The following is a 15,497-nucleotide window of genomic DNA, read 5'->3' on the forward strand; positions in this document are numbered from 1 at the left end:
TTGTTAACACTAGTGGGTGTGCCCCACTCTTATACTGCCCCTGCATCCCTGCCAGAGCTGGAGAGCTGAATGCCCTGCACTCACAAACCTGCCAAAGCCAGCAGGCAAGTAGAGGCAACACAGGAGATGCCCCTTGAGTGCCTGGCTCTGCTGACCATGGAGCATCTTTAGGCCCTACAAATCTGAAACAATTGGAGACAAAGTTGTTGGCAGGCCACCACCTCAAGAAACAAGAAAAATCTCAAATAAACTAACCTTGCACCCAAAGAAACCAGGAAAAGAACAATAAAGTCCAAAGTTAGTAGAAGGAGGAAAATAAAGATCAGAGTGGAAATAAATGAAATAGAGACTAAAAAGACAATAGAAAAGATCAATAAAACCAAGATCTGGTTCTTTGAAAGATAAAATTGAAAAACCTTTAGCTAGACTTCTCTCTAAGAAAAAAAGAGAGAGGGCTTAAATAAATAAAATCAGAATGAAATCAGATAAGTTACACCTGACACCAAAGAAATACAAATAATCATAAAAGACTACTATGAAAAATTATACACCAACAAATTGGATAAACTAGAAGAAATGGATAAATTCCTAGAAAAATACAATCTTCCAAGACAGAATTATACCAAAACATTCAAAGATTTAACACTTCTCATTCTCAAACTTGTCCAAAAATTGAAGAGATAGGAATGCTCACAAATTCATTTTATGAGGCCAGCATTAACCTGATACCAAACCCAGAAAAGGACACACAAGAAAAAAAAAAATTACAGGCCAATATCCCTAATGAACATAGATGCAGAATCCTCAACAAAATATTAGCTAACTGAATTCAACAGTACGTTAAAAGGTTCATTCATCACAATCAAGCAAGATTTATTCCACAGATGCAGGAATGGCTCAACATCCACAAATCTATCAAGGTGATACACCACATTAATGAAGGATAAAATTCATATGATCATCTCAGTAGATGCAGAAAAAGCATCTGACAAAACTCAACATCCATTTATGATAAAAGCTCTCAACAAGGTGAGTATAGATGGAATGTACCTCAATATAATGAAAGCCATATATAACAAGCCCATAGCTATCATCATACTCAATGGTAAAAAGCTGAAAACCTTTCCTTTAAGATCAGGAACAAGACAAGTGTACCCATTCTCACTACTTCTACTCAACACAGTACTGGAAGTTCTAGCCAGAATAATTAGGCAATAAAAAGAAATAAAAGACTTTCAAATTAGAAGGAAGAAGTAAAACTGTCACTATTTGCAGATGACATAATATTATATAGAGAAAAATCTTAAAGACTCCACCAAAATCTATTAGGGCTAATAAACAAATTCAATAAAATTGCAGGATACAAAATCAATATACAAAAATCTGTTGCATTTTATACAGTAACAATGAACTGTAAGAAAAAGAAATTAAGAAAACAATCCCATTTACAACTGCATTAAAAAGTATAAAATACCTGGGAATAGATTCAACCAGGAGGTGAAAGACCTCCCTATATATTAAATACTGTAAGACATTCATGAAAGAAATCGAAGAAGACACAAATAAATGGAAAAATAATCTGTGCTCATGGTTTGAAAGAATTAATGTTGTTAAAATGTCCATATTACCCAAAGCAATCAACAGATTCAATGAAATGCCTATCAAAATTTCAATGGCATTTTTCATGGAATTTGAACAAACAGTGCTAAAATTTGTATGGAACACAAAAAGCTTGAATAACCAAGCAATCTTGAGAAAGAAAACAAAGCTAGAGGCATCATACTCCCTGATTTCAAACCATATTACAAATCTATAATAATCAAAACAGTATGGTATTGGCATTAAAAACAGATTCCAAAGTGTACCAATTTTTTTTACTGTGCTTCAAATAAATAGCAAAAATAGTTATTAAAAAAACAGATTAATAGATCAATGGACAGAATAGAGAACTCACAAATAAACCCACATATATATGGTCAATTAATTTATGACAAAGGAACCAAGAGTATACAATGGAGAAAGGACAAGCCCTTCAATAAATAGTATTTAGAAAACTGGATGGCCACATGCAAAAGAATGAAACTAGACCACTGCCTTATACCAGATACAAAAAGTAACTCAAAATGGATTAAAGACTTGAATGTAAGACCGAAATTTATAAAATAACTAGGAGAAAACATAGGCAGTAAGCTCCTTGATACTGGTCCTGGTGATACTTTTTTTTGGATCTAACTCAAAAGGCAAAAGCAACAAAAGCAAAAATAAACAAATGTGACTGCATCAAACTGTAGAGCTTATGCATAGAGAAGGAAATCAAATAAAAGTCAACCTAATAAATTAGAGAAAATATCTGTAAATTATATATCTGGTAAGGAGTTAATATCCAAAATATAAAAATAATCCATAAAACTCAGTAACAAAACAATAATTAAAAAATAGAGGATCTGAATAGACATTTCTAAAGAAGACATATAGATGGTCAACAGGTACATGAAAGATGCTCAGTATCACTAACCGTCAGGGGAATGCAAATCAAAACCACATTGAGATCAACCCACACCTGTTAGAATGGCTATGAAAAGGAAAGAAATAAGAAGTGCTGACAAGGATGTGGAGAAAAGGGAAACCCTCATGCATTGTTGGTGGGAATGTAAATTGTGTAGGCACAAAGGAAAACAGTGTGGAGGTTCTTCAAAAAATTAAAAATAGAATTACCATATGATTCAGTAATTCCATTACCAGGTACTTATCTGAAGAATATGAAAACATTAATTTGAAAAGATACACACACCCCTATGTTCATTGCAGCAGTCCATTGATGGATGAATGGATAAAGAAGATGTGGTGTATATATGTGATATATATATATATATATATATATATATATATATATATATATATATATATATAGAGAGAGAGAGAGAGAGAGAGAGAGAGAGAGAGAGGGAGATGTCACACACACACATTAGTTGGAATCTCTCAGCCATAAAAAAATAATAAAATGTTGCCATTTGTGGCAACATGAATGGCCCTCAAGGGTATTAAGCTAAGTGAAATAAGTTACACAGGGAAAGACAAATACCACATGATTTTACTTTTCAGTTCTGCAGAGCACTGCACCATTTCACTTTATTCTTTCATCTGCTTGGCCTTTGTTAGCATTTTAATAAAATCTCTGGTAATAAAAATGCTACCTTGATATTCTGCCTTGCAAAAAAATCTTGTTTTACCATTCCAGAATCAACACTTGGGCTGTTTGTTTGAATTGCTCTGCCCAACCCCCAGGGTGGTCCATGGACCAGCAGCATCAGCATGACCTCAAAGCTTGTGAGCAATGCAGAAATCAGGCCCTTCCCCAGATTAATGAATCAGAATCAGCATTTTCAGGTTCCCCAGGTGATTCTTATACAGGTTCAAGTTTGAGAAGCACTGGGTTACTTACTCTTCCAGACCTTCCCTTTTATCTTTAACTCTGGGTCCAACTTGGAAACCAGACACTTGCTTCCAGGTAATGTTCTACCCAAATTCAATCCCCAGATTCAGAACGTATATTGAAACTCTGCCCATCCTTCAGTGTTAAGGTTCAAATTTATGTCTTATCTATGGAGCTTCCCCCAAACACTCATGCACATTTTATATTTTTGCATATGAGTCCCAGGAGGTTATAATTGCAACTGGCTAAGGCATCATATCTGCATTGTTCCTAAGAGTTGCCTTCCCAGAATCGGTGGGAAATGCCCCATTTTTCATAACTTAAAGAAAGCTTAAAGTCTAGAAAAGGAGCAATACAGAATTATCCAGAGGGCTAGGACTGGGTGGGTAGGATGGCAGTCTGTCTCAGTTTTCTTGGGATAGTGCTGGTTTCCACCTGTTGTCTTTCTGATTAGCAACCCTTTTCCTTCTCAAGTGTCCCTTATTGATAAATTACACAGATTTCCTATTGATGGGTCCACCATCCTAGGAATATCTCCTTCCAATTCCTGTTTTCTGTTATGTGATCTTTCTTGGTCAGGCTTGGAGTCATGGGCAGGAAAGTGTTCTTTCCCATTGACACCCTTCAGGCATTTAACAACAGAAAGTTAATACAGATACAGTGTCAAGCATTTTCTTTTAAGAATCTAATATCAAGGGGCACCTGGGTGGCTCAGCTGTTAAGCGTCTGCCTTCGGATCAGGTCATGGTCCCAGGGTCCTGGGCTAGAGCCCCGCATCGGGGTCCCTGCTCAGCGGGAAGCCTGCTTCTCCCTCTCCCACTCCCCCTGCTTGTGTTCCCTGTCTAGCTGTGTCTCTCTCTGTCAAATAAATAAATAAAATCTTAAAAAAAAAATCTAATATTAAAATATATAGAATTATTTTTTAAAACCAAAATCTGTGAACATTCTTGTTAAGAAGAAGTAACAAAAGATACAGGAAAACATCTCATTGTTTTCTATTATTCATACATATTCAAAAAAACTAATATTAGGGTGAGTAATTTTTGGTGAACAGGTTCTTCTGATGAAGAAGAAAACTCGTAAGTTGTCTGTGCTGCCACTGGAAGTGTGTCCTGGATATCTGATTTGCAGAACCAGCTCTGTGGTAGGGGAAAAATTCCTTTATTTTTTCAGTAGAAATCCAGAGACTGACCCATTATCTCTAGCTATATCATCTTTGTCTCCTGTTGATCCCTTTAATGTTTTTCTCTTCCCTCTCTCTGCCTTCTTAGCAATCCCCCTACTCCTAAAATGGAGCCGCTCCACCATTACCACCAGTAGCCATAACCATCACCACTCCTACTACCACAGGCAAACAATGATAAAGCAACAATAAAAGAAGGCCAGTTGTCAAGTCAGTTAGACTGTGGGTGAATTGTTTTCCCCTCTCTTTCAATTCTTCTCAAGTCTAGTAGAAGTCGCTGATATCCTTATTAAAATGAACTCTGCAACTATAACAAGTAATAATTTGAATAACATTTTGTTCTAGAAATAACAAAGCACGTTGGTACATGAGTTCTTGAGCTGAATTAGAGCAACACAATAATGTCTACTTCTGTTTTGTTTATTGTGATGGAAAATATAGAAAGAAAAAAAAGATTCAAAAGTCTAAGACCGATCTTACAAAAAAGATTTTTTAAAATCATGATTCAGCCCCAAAATACTACATGAAACAAAGGGTGCGGGGAGTTGAGAGGGCTTCCTTAAATAAAAATACCTCAAAATAAAATAACAAAATTTTCTGTTCAAAAATTTATATATTCCCTACCATTTCCAAAAATTATATGGGTAATTTTGTTCAGCAAACAAACAACATGCAGCCAGACAGAGGCCGTTGTGCAGAATACAGATGTTGTAAATCCCATTACATAGCATGAGGTGTAATGTCACTTAACCAGGGTTTCCCACTCTGTGTGTGTGCACGGGGCCTCCTTGGCTCACTTAGGGCCACAGCCACCTTTTCTATTGTATGAAGATTCTCCAACAGCACCAGAGAGATGAAGCTATTAAGTGCAGACTGATTACCAATATGGAGAGGAAATTTCTGTTTCCTGACAATAAAGAAAAATGTATTAGAAACCTTCTAGCAATCTATCCTTTTTTTCTTTTTTTTTATTATGTTCATTTAGCCAGCATATAGAACATCATTAGTTTTTGATGTAGTGTTCAACGATTCATTAGCTGTGTATAACACCCAGGGCTCATCACCACACGTGCCCTCCTTAATACCCCCCATCCGGTTACCCCATTCCTCCACCCCGCCTCCCTTCTGCAACCCTCAGTTTGGTTCCCAGAGTCCAGAGTCTCTCATGATTTGTCTCCCCCTCTGATTTCTTCCCGTTCAGTTTTCCCTCCCTTCCTCTGTGGTCTTCCACCCTATTCCTTATGTTCCACATAGGAGTGAAACCATATGATAATTGCCTTTCTCTGCTTGACTTATTTCACTTAGCATAATCCCCTCCAGTTCCATTCATGTCGATGCAAATGGTGGGTATTCATCCTTTCCGATGGCTGAGTAATATTCCATTGTATATAGGGACCACATCTTCTTTATCCACTCATCTGTTGAAGGGCATCTCGGATCCTTCCAGTTTGGCTATTGTGGACATTGCTGCTATGAACATTGGGGTGCATGTACTCCTTCTTTTCACTAAATCTCTATCATTAATAAACAACATATAGTTTTAAAGATTTTTTTTAAATTTATTTGACAGAGAGAGACACAGCGAGAGAGGAAACACAAGCAAGGGGAGTGGGAAAGGGAGAAGCAGGCTTCCCGCCGAGCAGGGAGCTCGGTGCGGGGCTCAATCCCAGGACCCTGGGATCATGACCTGAGCCGAAGGCAGACACTTAACGACTGAGCCACCCAGGCACCCCAACATACGGTTTTACAATCAAATAAGGTTTACTGCATATATTATTTTTCAACTTGTTTTTTCACTAAGAATGCCTTTTTACTCTTTTTACTCATGTATTTCAAGAATGCATTCATATTAATACATGTAGACCTATTGTTAATTCATTTTAAATGGACATGGCATTTTTTTATATATGTATTACAATTCATTTTTCTACTGAAGGGTCTTTCCCTTCAATTTTTTTTGTTTTTTTAAAAGATTTTGTTTATTTATTTGAGAGAGAGAGAATGAGAGATAGAGAGCACGAGAGGGAAGAGAGCCAGAGGGTCAGAGGGAGAAGCAGACTCCCTGCTGATCAGGGAGCCTGATGTGGGACTCGATCCCGGGACTCCAGGATCATGACCTGAGCCGAAGGCAGTCACTTAACCAAATGAGCCACCCAGGCGCCCTTTCCCTTCAATTTTTCATTATTATGAGGCTATGAACATCTTTTTACCTACCTTTATGTGGATATAGGAAAGAAATTTTCTAAGCTAGAGTATAAAAGTAGTAGTGAAATTTCTGAATGGAAGGGGTGGATTCTAATTGTAGTGGGTATTGCCCAATTGCTATCCAAGATGGTTGTATCGGTTTACATCAGTACCAACAATGTGAGAAAGTTCCTTTTTCACCAACCATTGGTATATTGGGCTAATTTATTTGACAATCTGATGGTATGAAAAATTTAATTTGTATTTGCTTGAATAGCACTGAAGTATTTTTTCATGGTTATTGAACATAATTGTTTCTCTCCTGCACACTACCTTATTTATAGCCTCTTACCATTTTTTGTTGCTTGTTTGCTTCTCTTTTTCATGAATTTGTGGCTATTTTTAGATTCTTAATTATTTCTTTATAAGTGAAATATTTGCAAATATTTTTCTTAATCTCTGGCTGATCTCTGGAATTTGCTTTATTCTATTTTTGGATGACAAGATTTTACTGCAGTTATTTTTAAATTCTTTGTTATGTTTTTTGTTTGTTTGTTTTTACTACCTTGTTTGAGAAATTCTTCCTGTTACGTACTTCCATATTTTTTTCTAAAGTTTAAAAATTTTCAAGTGTGGGGCCTTGATTTATTTGTATAGGAAACTGATACCTTATTTTTCTTAAAATGGAGAGCCAAAATGCCCTGGCTTTTTAAATTGGATGGTCCATCTTCTCCCCACCAATTCCTGTTGCTATGTCAAATTTTTACAAATGCAGGCACATATGTTTCTGGGCTCTTTATTTTGTCCCTCAATCATGGCCACCTTTTAAAAATCACTTCTTGCAAAATTATTAAACTCTTTTAATATTACAGCTTTTCAACAAGTTCTACAATCTGTAGCTCAAGACCCTCAAACTTGCCCTGATTCCCCTATTGTTTTCATTCTATTTGGAGTGCTTTCATCACTGTGTTGATTCCATTCTCAGTCTTTCTTTTTTATTATTATTAAGCTTTTCTTTCTTTTTTTAATTTAAATTCAGTTAATTAACATATAGTGTATTATTAGTTTTAGAGGTAAAGTTTAGTGATTCATCTTTTTTTTTTAAGATTTTATTTATTTGTCAGAGAGAGGGAGAGAGGGAGAGCGAGCACAAGCAGGGGGTAGTGGCAGGCAGAGTGAGAAGCAAGCTCCCCCACAGAGCAGGGAGCCTGACTCAGGACTCAATCCCAGGACTCTGGGATCATGACCTGAGCAGAAGGCAGACACTTAACCAACTGAGCCACCCAGGTGCCCCTCATGAGTCTTATATAATACCCAGTGCTCATTACATCACATGCCCTCCTTAGTGCCCATCACCCAACTACCCCATCCCTACACACCCACCCAGCAACCCTCAATTTGTTTCCTGTGATTACGAGTCTCTTATGGTTTGTCTCCCTCTCTGATTTCATCTTGTTTTATTTTTCCCTCCCTTCCCCTATGATCCTGTTTTGTTTCTTAAATCGCACAAATGAGTGAAATCATATGATAATTGTCTTTCTCTGACTGACTTATTTCGCTTAGCATAATACCCTCTAGTTCCATCCACGTTGTTGCAAAAGGCAAGATTTCTTCTTTTTGATGGCTGAGTAGTATTCCACCCCACATCTTTTTTATTCATTCATCTCTCGATGGATATCTGGGCTCTTTCCATAGTTTGACTATCCTCAGTCTTTCTTCTTGCATGTTGAGATTGAGTGGTAGTTGTTTTATTTTTGTGTTTATTCTTTCTGTAGTCTTTATTCCTCATCTAGAAGCTTTACAGTTGCCTCTAGTAAGTCCCTAGGTTCCCATCTGGAATGTCTTATCTTGGCAGCCTGGGGTCCTGTCTCAGGAGGACAATGCAAATCCAATCATCTAGCTGAATCCAATAGCTTGAGTCAGGTCCTGGTGGGGAGGCTGGGAAGTGTCTACCTCCCATGAATGCTACCACAGACAGTTGTCTGTCTGTAGCTTTTTTTTTTCTTTTTTGGTAGCAAAAAAACTACTCTCTACCCTTAATTTGGGTCATTGAACCTGACTGACCCCAGGATGATGTGGGAGCATTTTCATCCATAGGTTCTCACCTTCACTGCCCTTGTTTGCTTGTCTGACCCGTTCTGGTCAACGGAAACATGTATTTGCTTCATATTTAAAGTGGAGAATGGTTGGGGTAGAGGTGTCCTAACTGTATGAACTTCATCTACACTGCTGATCATAAACTTTATAGATAGAAGAACTTATTTAAAAGGTGAAGACATCTAACAAGTAAATAGATAAATCTGCTTTTCTCACTTATGAATAAGTAAAAGGATGGGAAAATAACATTTATGAATGCCTACTACACACCCAGATACAATACTTGGTGTTCCACATGACTTATTTAGTCCACACCAACATTCTTTGAGGTGGGTATTGTAATTCCATGTTCAAGCAGGGATCAATGATCACATTGCTAGTATGTGGTAGAGCTGGGCTTCAGTCCAAGCAAAAATGCCACGAAAGCATATATTTTGTTGTTTACAGCACTGGGCACGTAGCAAGCACTCAGTAATATTTGTTGAAAAACTGTTTTCTTCTCATGGTTTTTCTGTGTTCTTCCTACACTTGTTTCTAATTATGTCTTGATCCTTATATAAAAATCTTAATAGCTATCCTAAACATAAAATTCTTCAACCTAGGAGCCTCTTTCCTTTGCCTTGTTTTCTTTTCTTTTTTCTCTCCTACTTGCTGGCACTGGATATCTTAACCCTCACCCCAGTGGGGGAATGTCTCTCCAGTTTTCCTGGAGCTCTCATCTCTCTTGCCAGTAAACAAGAACTGGAGCTAAAACTTCTCCTGCATCGGTTACTTCCTCACAGCTGACACTTTCATATTTCCCCAGGCCCCATTTAACAATAACACAGTCATATTTTGTCTTAACCACCTCAACCAAGTGCAGCCAGGGTACTTGCTGCAGAGGTAGGAAGGCAAATGAAGCTATGACTAGGCCATTTGGATAATGGCTTCTCCCCCACAAATTCCGACTGTCAAATTGTCTTGGGAAGTGTGGCTGATTATATTTAAAAATCACCTTGGTTCTCTTTTAAATTATACCTCCAGAGGGAATTGAAATAAAAATTGGCTGTAAAATATAGTTTTTTACCCCTTCCCTCCATTTTTTAATGACACTCTGACTGATATTAGGGAGCAATTGGCTGATGAATTAGTACGCATGTGGGTATGATCTCTCAGCACAGCTTGAGAAAAGCAGGACCAATCATAGGCCTCACTCACTGCAATTGATTTTCTAAAGGGAATGCAGAGCAATTAAGAAAGAAGAAAAATCATGCATTTTAAATCTGGGTGCTACAAGAAAAACACTATTATTATTTGACAAAGCCTGTAAAGGGCTTTGCATGGTTTGTGATACACCTACCCCTTCTGCTGCAGTGATTTCTCAAGACTCAATCCATATTAATTGCAAGGCTTAAAATGATTAGAAATATTCTCCTATCGGAAGATAAAGAGTAAGGAGGAGCTCAACTTACAAAGTCAAGGAAAATAACTAGCATTCGTGTTAGTTTTTAGCCCATAGCAGGGAAAGGCAACTGGTGGAGCCACTATGCCAATTACTGGAGAATGTTTAACTCCTTCTTTTCATTTAACCTCTGCAACTAATTAGCATTGAAGATGTACCATCTTCACCCCCTGTGCACCACAAGGGAGTTCACCTGGTTCTCTAACCTGAGAATGCATTAGAGGGTGATCAAAATGCAGTCTGTGGATTAACTGCTTCAGAATCAGGAGGAGTCTGGTAAGCGTGCACCGTCTTGGGCTTCACAGCCAGAGCTTGTGATTTTTAAACAAGTAGCTCAGGTGAATCTGGGGCAGCAGATCCACAGATAACATTTAAAAACTCTTTTAAGAGTCTTGTTCACTTTACAGATGACGAAGTGGGCTAGGGGTTGCATGACAGAATCACTTGGGGAGTTTTTTCGGATATGCGAGAGAAGTCAGGGCGGCTGAGGCTATGCTGTGGCAAAAGTCCCTAAGTCTCAGCAGCTTAGACAACCAAAGTCTGGCTTGCTCCTACTATCTGTCCACCATCGGTCATGGTTACCTTGCAATCCAGGCAGAGGGAGGCCTCATCTCACCTTAGGGTTTTGTAATTGAAGACCCAGAAACAATGGAGTAAGGCAAACTGTACGTAAGCTTTTAAAGATCTGATATAAATACCATTAAAGAAGCTATATCCTTGATGGGCTTGGGAGTCAGATAATCCTCTTACTCCCTTTACAGGCTGTGACTGGGCAAATTGCTTAACCTCTTTCATTAAGTCTCTGCTCATCTGTAAAAATGGGGATGATATTGAGTATTTCTAATGGTTGCTATGAAGCTTATAATGGATATTCACATTCATTATCAGTACCAAGTTAGGTATAAAAATGTACCATGGAAGGAAAAAAAGAGACACCCTCCTCTTACACCAGCATTCTTGTTCTGTCCCTTTGCCACACTTCTTACTCTATTGGAAGTTCTTTCCTTTCATCATCTTCTTTCTCCCGCATCCTATCTTTCCTCCAAGATCTAGATTAAGTTCCCCCCATCCTTCTGCCATGGGAAATCATCAGTCATTCATTCAGCATAGTTATCAGCTATCTCCTGTGTGACTGGCACTATGTTCTTAAGGCATTTACATCTGGGGGGAAGGGAATGATGAAAGCAAAATGGAATACATACTATAAAACTCAGGCCGAGGTATCCATTATGCAATGAGGGCATGGAAGAGGATTCTCAGTTTGTATCACTGCCAGAGCTGCCTTTCTCAAGAAGGACAGAGCAAGAGCATTCCAGGGTACAGCATGTGCCAAGACCGAGAGGCAAGAATAGCCATGAATAGTCAATAGTAACCCAGGGACTGCAAATAGCGAAATATCGCTAATGTGGAAAATGTGAATGTGGGAGACAGGTATTGAGGGCTTAGGGGAGGGTTGTTAGAACAAACAAATGGCAAAATCTTGAAGATCCGTCAGTGTATACATGTTTTCTGTAGATATTTTTTCCCCTGTAGGCAAAAGGGAATCACTGAAGAAGTTTGACCAGGGGTACAATAGGACCAGGTTGGCATTTTAAAAATAGTGCTCTGGCAGAAGACTTTGGGGAAAAGACTGTGAAATGGTCCATGGGAAAGAAAGATGGGATAGCCTCAAGGAAAGCAGTGCCAGGAATGGAGATGAAGAAGCATATGGGAGGGGGGTGGGTTTAGGAGGTGAGGCAACATAGTCTGATGATTTGCAGCATCTGAGATGACACACAGGTTTCAGGCTGGGAATGGGGTGAAGGCTAGCAGGTTCTCTGAGACAAAGAAAGCAGAAGGAGAGTCAGGTGATGGGCAAGTGGGACTGTGCATGGTTGGGGGAATGGAGGGGCTGGAGGAGGATATATCCCCAGAGATTTATCTACCTTTTAATTACATGTTTAGACACAAATGATTTGTTTAAATCATTTGGTACTTATTTATATACAACCTTATTTTTTTAGAGATTTTATTTATTTATTTGACACAGAGAAAGAGAGATAGTGAGAGACAGAGACAGCACAGGCAGGGGGAGCAGGAGAGGGAGAAGCAGGCTCCCTGCTGAGCAAGGAGCCCAATGTGGGGCTCAATCCCAGGACTCCAGGATCATGACCTGAGCTAAAGGCAGATGCTTAACTGACTGAGCCACCCAGGCGCCCCTATATACAACCTTATTTTGTGATTAACGTTTGCCACAGTGTATATTGACTTTTCAGAAACTGTGCAAGCTACTCGAAAGCAGAAACGTTAATTTAAACTTATGTTTATATCCCACAGTTCACTTAGCACAATACTTTGGGTTTGTAAGTTCTCATAAAATATTCATGAAAGACTATATACCAAATTTGGGTTTCCTGGTTTTGTTCATCTACCACACTACTATGAGCATGATTTCTATTTTTTCTTTTTTCTTGCCCTCCATCATTCTGATGCTCTTTTGTGACTAAAATGCTTACTTTCTTGGAGTTTACAGCATTTCCCCCCTTATTTTAAATCTCTACTGTATTTTAAGCCAACAGTTAAGACAGTATCAATTATTTCTATTAATATGTTTATTTGACTTGTCCCTTTCAAAGTTCATGGTTTCTTGGAATTCCTCCCTTTCCTCTTCTTTCGCTTGTAGTCATTTTAAATTCTCTCCCCTTCATTTTCATTTTCTCTGTGAGACTTCCCAACATACCACTTCTCTCCTTCTAGTACATTCTTTATCACTTACAAGTTGCATTTCTCTATGAGCATATTTTTCCTGTTTTTTTTAATATTTGTCACCATAAGTCTCTCATTATGTATCATTTCTTCTATTTATTATCATTTCTATCATAACTTTAAAATTCATGATATAGCAGATGAATATATTGTGAAGGAAGCATAGATAACACATGACACTTGCAGAAATACAGCTGGCCCTTAATGCTATAGTTCCTCCCTCCCTAACCCATGCTGTGTCTATGCACTAATGCTCTGCTGTGTTGATTCTCCCATTCTCTTTTCTCTTCAAGTCTCTCTTGGAGCAAAATATTTTGCAGAGAAACTCTGAAGTATCTGAGAGATAACTGAAATCTGGTTTTGGTTCTATAACCAATCAACTAGGGCATGCTGCTCAATATCTGCCTGTCTATTTCCCTTCTCCTTATCTCAAAAAGGGATCCTGGGGCATCTGGGTGGCTCAGTCAGTTAAGAGGGCTAAGCATGGGACTCTTACTTTCAGCTCAGGTCAAGATCTCAGGGTCATGAGATGGACTGGGTGTGGGGCTCTGCTCTCAGGGCAAAGTCTGCTTGAGATTCTCTCCCCCACCCTCTTCATCTTCCCCTCCCCTCACTTATGCTCACATGGGCTCACTCGCTCTCTCTCAAATAAATAAAAAAATAAAATAAAATCTAAAAAAAGGGGTCCTAATTAGAGATAAACTAGAGATAAGCCAGACAAAGATATACCTGGAAGAAATGCACTCTACACACAGAAAATATTATTGCTCAATTTTCTCTACTTACTGCTCCTCAAAACACCCTGGCCTTCTTTTTGTCTCTTTGTTTTATTAATAGAAATACAAAGAAAAGTCAGGAATTGAAAAAAATGAGTACAGAACTAGTACAGAGTACTAAGAAAAATAAAAACAAGATACTAGAAATAGTAAGATGCCAACCTAATGCTGTGACTCCAGGTGAATATCTGGGCACAGGTGTGAAGGGAAGGGGCAGCATATCCTGACAAACTGACATGACCTACTTGTATAGCTGGGATTCTGGGACATTCAGCAAATGGCATGTAAGACCACTACTTCAGTCCTCATAGGCCTGTCCCCAGTGGTTAGAATCATTGCAATGTTCTACCTTGAAGACATTGAGTAGCATGAGGTCAAGTGAGGAAATGGCCAAGATACACCTCGTCTGTGTTTGACCTGTCTAAAGTTTTATCACAAAGAGAAATACCTGAGTTGTTGATAATGACTATCAAGCCACACTTTATATAACTCTTCAAAAATAGAGGGTAAATCCTCAAAAATACAAATATAGAAAAGACTAAAACATAACCACTCTTAAAGCATGAATTCTGAGTTCTGACAGACTCTGTGTTTAAATCCAGTTTCTACAGCATCTATGTGATCTCTGTTGGGTCATATATCTTTGAGCATCAATTTCCTCAAATGTAAAATGGGAATGATAGAACATATGTGATTGTCTTCTTGGTTTGGAATGAAGGTTAAATAAGATAATTTGGATAAAGTAGCTGGCAGAATGCCTGGAACAGAGGTATGCTCTGCAAAGGGAATCCCTTCTCCTTCACTTTGGATATTACATTGCAAAACCACTGGGGGTTTCTTACCATTGATGCCACATCTCTGAACTGAGATGGAATTAAAGTAAGGGTTAAAGCCAGTCTATAGAAACAACTCAATAATCAGGAGAAAAATGAAAAAAAAAAAAAAAACAACCCAAAAACAAACAACAGTCAGTAATTCACTGTTCATTCTACATCGTATAGACTTACTGTGTTTTTATAAAGCAAATTGATTTTTTGTTTTGTTTGAATTCTTTAGTTGTTCTATTACTGTTTAGAAGCATTGAATTCTCCAGTTCAGTAACCTGAAATTTACAATAGATTGATTTGCATCCATGTCAAAGTAGCCTCTCCTTTAAGTTCATACCCTCCAAAGGCCTATTTTCTTTGAAAAAAAAGTTCTGCTTTCATTGTAAGCAAGAGTTAAAATAATATTCTTTGAGTTTATTTAGCAGTTGATTGAATGATTAAATATGTATTTGAAGTAGACAAAAATGAAATCATGTTATTGTACTAGGAAAAAACCCTCACATTAACATTGATTGAGTTTTAACAAATGAGTTGATTAGAGGAAAAGGAAAGAGGAACACAGTTCATCAAATGCAACTTGATGCCAGGTCCCTGGTTTCTCCACAGACCTAATGTACTCTTGTCATAGCACCTTGCAAAAAAAAAAAATCAATGGCTGTATTTTTTAGCAATACACTTTCTGATTAATGAATGATGCACTGAAACCACTGCTTTTCATTTATTTAGTTGTTCTCCCTCTCAAAGAATTTATATTAACTTTCTCTGAAAATTATGGAAGATAAAGTGTCATGCATGTGTACATCAAAGGAGT

The 15,497-nt window shown here is 38.0% G+C and overlaps 2 protein-coding genes across 7 annotated transcripts in view; both read right to left on the minus strand.

Moving 5' to 3' along the window:
• Positions 1-15,497, minus strand: part of SLC13A1 (solute carrier family 13 member 1) — a 114,221-nt gene that overhangs the window by 96,688 nt on the left and 2,036 nt on the right. The window lies entirely within an intron of this gene.
• The window catches only part of IQUB (IQ motif and ubiquitin domain containing), a 207,990-nt gene continuing 198,398 nt past the window's right edge, over positions 5,906-15,497 (minus strand). The window contains exon 15 of the transcript XR_012380306.1: positions 5,906-6,130. The gene's annotated coding sequence lies outside the window, so the exon portion shown is untranslated. The remainder of the gene's footprint in view (positions 6,131-15,497) is intronic.

The sequence above is a fragment of the Callorhinus ursinus genome, unplaced genomic scaffold (genome assembly GCF_003265705.2).
Source record: "Callorhinus ursinus isolate GAN/ISIS: 27379988/994484 unplaced genomic scaffold, GSC_fseal_2.0 scaffold12, whole genome shotgun sequence".
Classification (NCBI taxonomy): Eukaryota; Metazoa; Chordata; class Mammalia; order Carnivora; family Otariidae; genus Callorhinus; species Callorhinus ursinus.